At 27.6% G+C, this 6,961-nt stretch overlaps 1 non-coding gene across 1 annotated transcript; it reads left to right on the top strand.

Annotated features, from left to right (window-relative positions):
• The first annotated feature begins 820 nt into the window (after positions 1-820).
• Positions 821-927, top strand: LOC131169969 (small nucleolar RNA R71). Its single transcript, XR_009140918.1, has one exon. It is a non-coding gene; the product is annotated as a small nucleolar RNA R71 (small nucleolar RNA).
• The last annotated feature ends 6,034 nt before the right edge of the window (positions 928-6,961 follow it).

Genomic DNA, 6,961 nt, shown 5'->3' with positions numbered 1-6,961 from the left:
ATTTTCTGGCTGGCTAGGGAGCTTCCCAAATGCTTTGTTACTTGAAGAGCTAGCTTGTTGAGCTATTTGATTCTCTAACATTTTGTTGTGTGTTGCCATTTGATCCACTTTAGATGCTAATTGAGAAATCATTTCTTGTTGACTTTGATGGCTCACAAGTAGAGTCTCAATCATGGCTTCCAATCTAGCTGTCTTGTCTGGTTGTGCTTGTTGTGGTAGAGGTGCAGCAGGTGCATTTTGAGGTTTAGGAATTCCAGGAGGAGGACCTCTATTCTGCTGAAAATTCTGATGTTGTTGATACCCAGAAGGTTGCTGAAAATTCTGATTTTGCCCCTGTCTACCTCCCCAAGAGAAATTGGGGTGGTTTCTCCATGCTGGATCATAAGTTGCAGAAAATGGGTTACCACTTGGTCTTTGATTGTAGTTCCCCACATAATCCACTTGCTCACTTGAAAAATCTTGATTAAGTGCAGAAAAATCTGCTGCACAATTGACATTTGCAGCTCCAACTTCTACTGAATTACTAGAACCTCCAGCTGAAGAATCTACTTTCATGCTTAGCTTGTCCATTTTTCTCGTCAAAGCATCAAACTTAGCATTAATCATATTCATGGCATCAAGCTCAAACATACCAGCTGGTTTCTTGATCTCATTCCTCTCACAACTCCATTGGTAGTTGTTATAAGCAATTTTATCAAGAGCAGAAAAAGCTTCATCTTCAGATTTTTCCATAAGATCACCTCCAGAAAATGCATCAATTTTACTTCTAGTAGCAGGTGAAAGTCCATTATAAAAGTGTTGAACAAGCATCCACTTAGGAATCCCATGATGTGGACATCTCCTTTGCAAATCCTTGTACCTCTCCCATGCTTCATACAAGCTCTCATCATCTCTAGGTTTGAAAGAAGTCAGCTCATTTCTTAGCTTAACTGTCTTGCTTGGTGGAAAATATTGAGCTAAAAATGCTTGAGAAAGTTCATCCCATGTTGTGATAGAACCCGGTGGCAAAGAATGTAACCACTCTCTAGCTCGGTCCTTCAGAGAAAAAGGAAATAATCTGAGTCGAATTGCATCATCAGAAACTCCATTTATCTTCAACATATCACTGATCTCAAGAAAGTGTGCTAGATGCACATGTGGACTTTCATTTGGATTTCCTCCAAATTGTGATTGTTGTACCATCTGACAGAGTGCAGGCTTCAGTTCAAAATTATTAGCTTCTACCCTTGGTCTTGTGATACTTGGCATGAAATCTCCAATGTTAGGATAGGCATGATCCTTCACAAAGCGGTTGTTATTGTTGTTGGCCATTTCTTCTTGTAATTGCTCTTGCTCTTATACTCTTTCTTGTTATTGTTGAGCTTTAATTTCAGCTTTTCTCCTCTTAGATTCTGCTCTTAAAGCTTTTGCTGTCTTTTCTATTTCTGGGTCAAAGAATAAATTGATTTCTTCACTTTTTGTCCTTCTCATAAAATAAAGTACCTAAAAAACAAAATAAACAAATTCTCAAAGTAAAATGGTAAAAAGAAAATAAAATGAAATGCCCAAATTAACCAAACAAACAATTGTTGAATATCAAACAAAAATCAAATCCCCAGCAACGGCGCCAAAAACTTGATGGGGCGAATCCGCAAGTATACGGGTCGTCTCAAGTAATAAAGTGATGAATCAAGTATCGTTCCCACGAGGATTTGCTGTTTGAGTACCAAACTATGAATGAAGTGATTATTTGAGCTAATGATTAATGAATAAATGGTAAATGTAAATAAGCAAGGTAAATTGATTAATCTAATTGAAATGGGTAAAGAGCAAACAAATAAATTCTAGATCTAGTTTGCAATTAAACTAAATTAACAATGGATAATTTAAATCAAAGTCTAATTATGCGAAAAGTGATTCCAGAGTTGGGGGTTTATGCATAAATTAATTGGGATTTATCTTGGGCATTCCAATTTTTAGGGAAAAATAGAGTTTGAAGGAAATTGATTCTAAATTCCTTTGATATCTTTTTCAAGCAAACCAAAGTGTGTTCTAAAATAACCAAACCTACTTTCGTATGTTATTTGATTACTTTAAAACCCATTAAGTTTTGTAACCAATAATTAATTCCTCTTAAAATCCTAGTTTATTTCTAAATCTAGGTGATTTTAAGTTCCAATCCTTGATTATCTATCAATGACTTTCACCTTTCGGTCCTTTAATCAAAGATTAACACAATACCCAATGGGTACCAACATTAGGCAAGTAAATCAAGCACACAAGGAAAGAATCAAAACTCATATTTATGTAAAATAAGGAAATATCCAGTTCAAATCCACAAATTAATCTAAAACATATTTCCCAACTCTGAAATCTAAAGAGTTTACTCACTCATGATGGTATTTACAAGAAAGATTGATGGAAAAGTAAAGAAAAACATGATAAGAGGACTAAAATAGAAAAACCCAGGTAGAAGAACCAAAATCTCTGGTTTCTGGAGCTCCAAAACTGGTGCAGCAGCTCCTCCCCAAGAGAAAAATGGCGTCTCCTCTCTCTCTCTATTAAATTTTCTTTCCTTTTTTTCTTTTCTTCCTTTCCTCTTGTGGCAAAAATTAGGAAATGATGAATTTATATGGTCCCTAAAAGTTGCCCTAAAAGTAAATAAGAGCCAAGGAGTGGATAGGAAATGAGGTGTAAAATTATCCAAGTCAGTAGCATTTTTCACGTTCTGGGCAGTCTGCTTAGGGTTCGGCTTAACCCTAAGCAGCTTCTTAGCAAATTTCAGCTTCTGCGCCTCGCTTAAGGTTGCGGACCCTCAAGAAATCTCGGCAGACTTAGAGTAAAATAGACTTTTCTGCTCATGCTTGACTTGTGTTGCACCTTAAGCCGCTGCTTTACCCTAAGCAGGATCTTAAGCAAAGTCTCAAGCAAATTTCGGCTAACTTGCTCTTTCAAGGCTTGATTTCTTCAACTTTCATCTATGCTTAAAGAACTCCAAATTTCTTCAAATCACTTCCTATTGCACTCATTGATCTTCGATTTGCCACAAAATCCTATCAAAAACAACAAAATTACGAAAATCAAATATAAAGTATCTAAAATTAACAAATAAGATAAAATAAAGCTAAAAACATAAAATACACTAAAATATGAGGGCAAAATGGATGCAAAACTACCCTAAAATGCCTATATGAAATGAGTATAACGTTAGATTCGGTCACTTTTTTAAGATAGGTCACATGTCTTTTCACCAATAATTTTAACATTAAATATTTAAATAATTTTATTATTATCAACCATATATCTGCACTACAAATCAAGATTTAATTGAAGAGGTTCCTTTCTACTCTTAGCTGGTTTGACCGGTAAGTTGGGAGGAACGAAGTAGATTTGCTTGTCCTGTTCTTTATTTTTTATTTTATTTTATAAATTTTAAAATGAATAGATGCTGTCAAAATTTAAATTCTAAACTTTTGCATTATTAATGCTACTCCTTACTTGAATTTAAATAATAAAGTCAGACTATAAATAAATATTTTTAATCTTTTATTTTTTTTATTAAAAAGAGATTAAATTATCAAGTAATAATAATGTAATTATACAATAATCATTATCACTAAAAAAAATTATAAAATTACCAATGACCTTTAACTAGTGGTATTGGAGATTTCAAATTCAAATCCCAATTAGAGCCAATTATATCAAATAAAATTATAAATTTCAATGTTGATTAATATATAAATCACTAAAAACAATTTGTGTAAACTTTTAATAATCTACTCTAAAATATTGAAGAACTATATTGAATAACTTATTTGGTATAATTATATTATATTTACAGTAAATGCACCATCAAGTAATAAGTTGAATATTCGACAAAATACTAAAGAGACTGAAAGTGTCGTGACTGCTAAAATAATGATAATGATTAAAATATATATATATATATTCAAATTTAATTAGAACATGCAAGATTAAATTTATATTTATATTTTAATATATAATGTATTTATAAAATATATAATATTTATAATTTAAAAAATAAAAATACTTATTAAATATATTAAATAGATTTTAAAATATTTTATATTAGACAATATGACAATATAAAATTTCAAGATACCAATATAATAAAAATAAAAATTTTATATTGATAATGCACTAGAGTAATAAAAATTTATTTCAAAAATTATTCTATTTTTTAATTTTACAAATAATTTTCTTTCAAATTAATCTAGATATACAATTTTATTATGGAAGTTAAAATTATTTTAAATTATAAAAAATTAAAATAAAATAGATTAAATTATAAAAAATTAAAATAAAATAGATGCAAATTAAATATTTTTTAAAAAATAAAATAATAGAGTTTAAATAAATTAAATTCAATGAGATAATATTTTCGCCTATTTATATTTTTAAAACTTATTATTATATCTTTTTCATTATATTACACTTAATTTTATAATTAAGTTAATATTACACGTAATTTTTATAAAAATATGATAAAATAAAAAATTTAAATAGATAGATATTTTTATTTATATATATAAAATTAAAATGACATTAAAATTAATATTTTAATTTAAATAATTAAATATAATATTTATAATAGTATGATAATATTATATAATATATATAAAATTAATAGTAAATTATATAAAAAAATAAATTATAATTTTTTATAACAAATATAATAATGTATATGTAAAAAAAAAGTTAATAAATAATAGTGCATTGACTTAATTTATTGGTCAAAATCTGTCAAATAAAAGTGGGTTCGGCACCTTGAATATGAAAATTAATTCAAGACTTTTCCAAATCCTTTGAATCAAATAAAAATCTTAAGTCTCCAATTGCACTGCTTTAGGTCAGTAGCTTCAACGCCCGTGCTTTGATGACCGATAAGATATGCCACCAGGATTTTGATTGAAAATATTTGCAGAAATTTTTACGCAATTTAATTGAGTACATGAATCTTATTAATTATAAAATAACGATTTTCTTTTTATTACAAAGAAAATTTTTTTATTTTCTAATTTCTACACTTGTCTGAGATAAAAAAAAAAAAAAAACCTTCTGTACTTATCTTCTAGTGAATTATATTTTTTTTTCCTATCATTTGAGTACTTATAGTAATTAATAATTAAATTTTTATATTTTAAAATTAGTATTTTTTTATATTAATTTCACCATTCATGACATAATACTACATTAAATATTATGATATTTTTTTAGAATGTTTTTAATATCCTTGAATGCAGAAAATAAAAGGCAAAAGCTCACATTTTTGTCTTTATATTCTTAAAATTGAATTATTAGTGTTTAATATTTAATTGTTTAATAGTTTAGTACCTTCATTAGTCAAAATAATTAAAAATTTAAAACATTATACATATTCAGTGACGAATCTAATATATGAAAAATCCTTTTTTTTTGTTAAATACTCTTTATATTTATATATATTTATATGCTTTGATAAATAAGCATATTATGAAAATACTGAAGAGACTGCTGAAGTAATTGTGTTGGAGTTGGATGATGTTCCTACTTCAATTACTTGTGATTTTAGTAGTGTTGAAGCTGTAGCATTAGATCTCAAACCATTGATTTCTAACGGGGCTTGAAAGATCAAGAAGATTAAACTTCTATTGGAAGATATGTTTTAGTTTTTTTTTTTTTAGACTGGTTTAAGCCTTTACTACTGCCTTTTTTTCCTTCTCTTATAACATCTAATAATATTAGTTCTTGCTTTGTAGAACATTTAATAATATTAATTACTTACAGAACCTGATGATCAAGAAAGCTATGTGTCTATTTCAATCAAAGCATATATGTTTCATTTTTTACTTACACTGATCCTTTATTATTGCCTTTTATTTCCTCTTCTATATTAAAGTTGTTGAAGAAACTAACTAAAGAATCTAAAAAATACGTATTCCTTTATGGGAAATTTTTACTTATATTTAGTCTGCTGTATTGGGGCAAACCTAGGTTATAGGGCAGGGAGCCACTCAAGTTTTTAAAATTAAAATTTTGTCCATAAAATTTAGTATATTATGCTGTTGTCCTCCTCTCCATTTGTAAAATTAAAAATTTACCTATTAAAAAAATTATTTACTCTTCCAATATTTTCATTTTTATTCGATCTATGTACTTTATGTATATTTTATTCATTTTTTTATATTATTTAATCTTGATCTCTATATTTAATTAGATTTTATTTAGTTCCTCTTTAATATTTATTTTTTGTACTCTCAAAGATGAATTTAATTTTGGTCCCTATATTCTGATATCCTTTTATCAGATTTTTTTACTTAATATTTTAGTCTTTTTGTTTGGTATATTGGATGGATATGTGCTAACGTGTAGTGTGGATTTTTTTATTAAAATTTTTCTAATTATTTAAAATAATAAAAATATATGACTTATAAAAAAAATTAAAGATTGATTTTTATTTAATAAAAGTTTAACTTATTTTTTGGATTCACTGGAGGCACAATAAGCCCAATATGGAGCTACATAGCGGGAGGTACCATTTTCTGTTTCTCATCATAAAGGTAAATAATATTAGAATAGGTAGATGGAGAAATTCAAACTCGAGACCTTTCTATTTCTTAGACCCTAAAAGTGAAGAAAGATAAATCAAGTTTTCCCTTGATTTGCAAAGTATAATTTATAATAAATTTTTATTAATTATAATAATTATATGACTATAAATTTTAGCCTCTCTACCCTTACCATCGTATATTCAAAACACAATATATATAGTAGGATCTACATGTAAAAAAGATAAAATTCACATATTTGTGTATTTCTTTTTTAGTAGGGGATTAAAAAAGTAGAGACTCAAACTTAGAGTTATTAAGTAAATAATATATATCTTCAATCACGAAATCAAACCAGACTAAGCACACATTTGTATATTTAATACATAATAAATATGTTGTTTTTTTCCTTTATTTACGATATAATGATAACA

The sequence above is a fragment of the Hevea brasiliensis genome, chromosome 1 (assembly GCF_030052815.1).
Source record: "Hevea brasiliensis isolate MT/VB/25A 57/8 chromosome 1, ASM3005281v1, whole genome shotgun sequence".
Classification (NCBI taxonomy): Eukaryota; Viridiplantae; Streptophyta; class Magnoliopsida; order Malpighiales; family Euphorbiaceae; genus Hevea; species Hevea brasiliensis.
The sequence above is the reverse complement of the archived record's forward strand: the minus strand, read 5'-3'. Positions and strand labels throughout refer to the sequence as shown.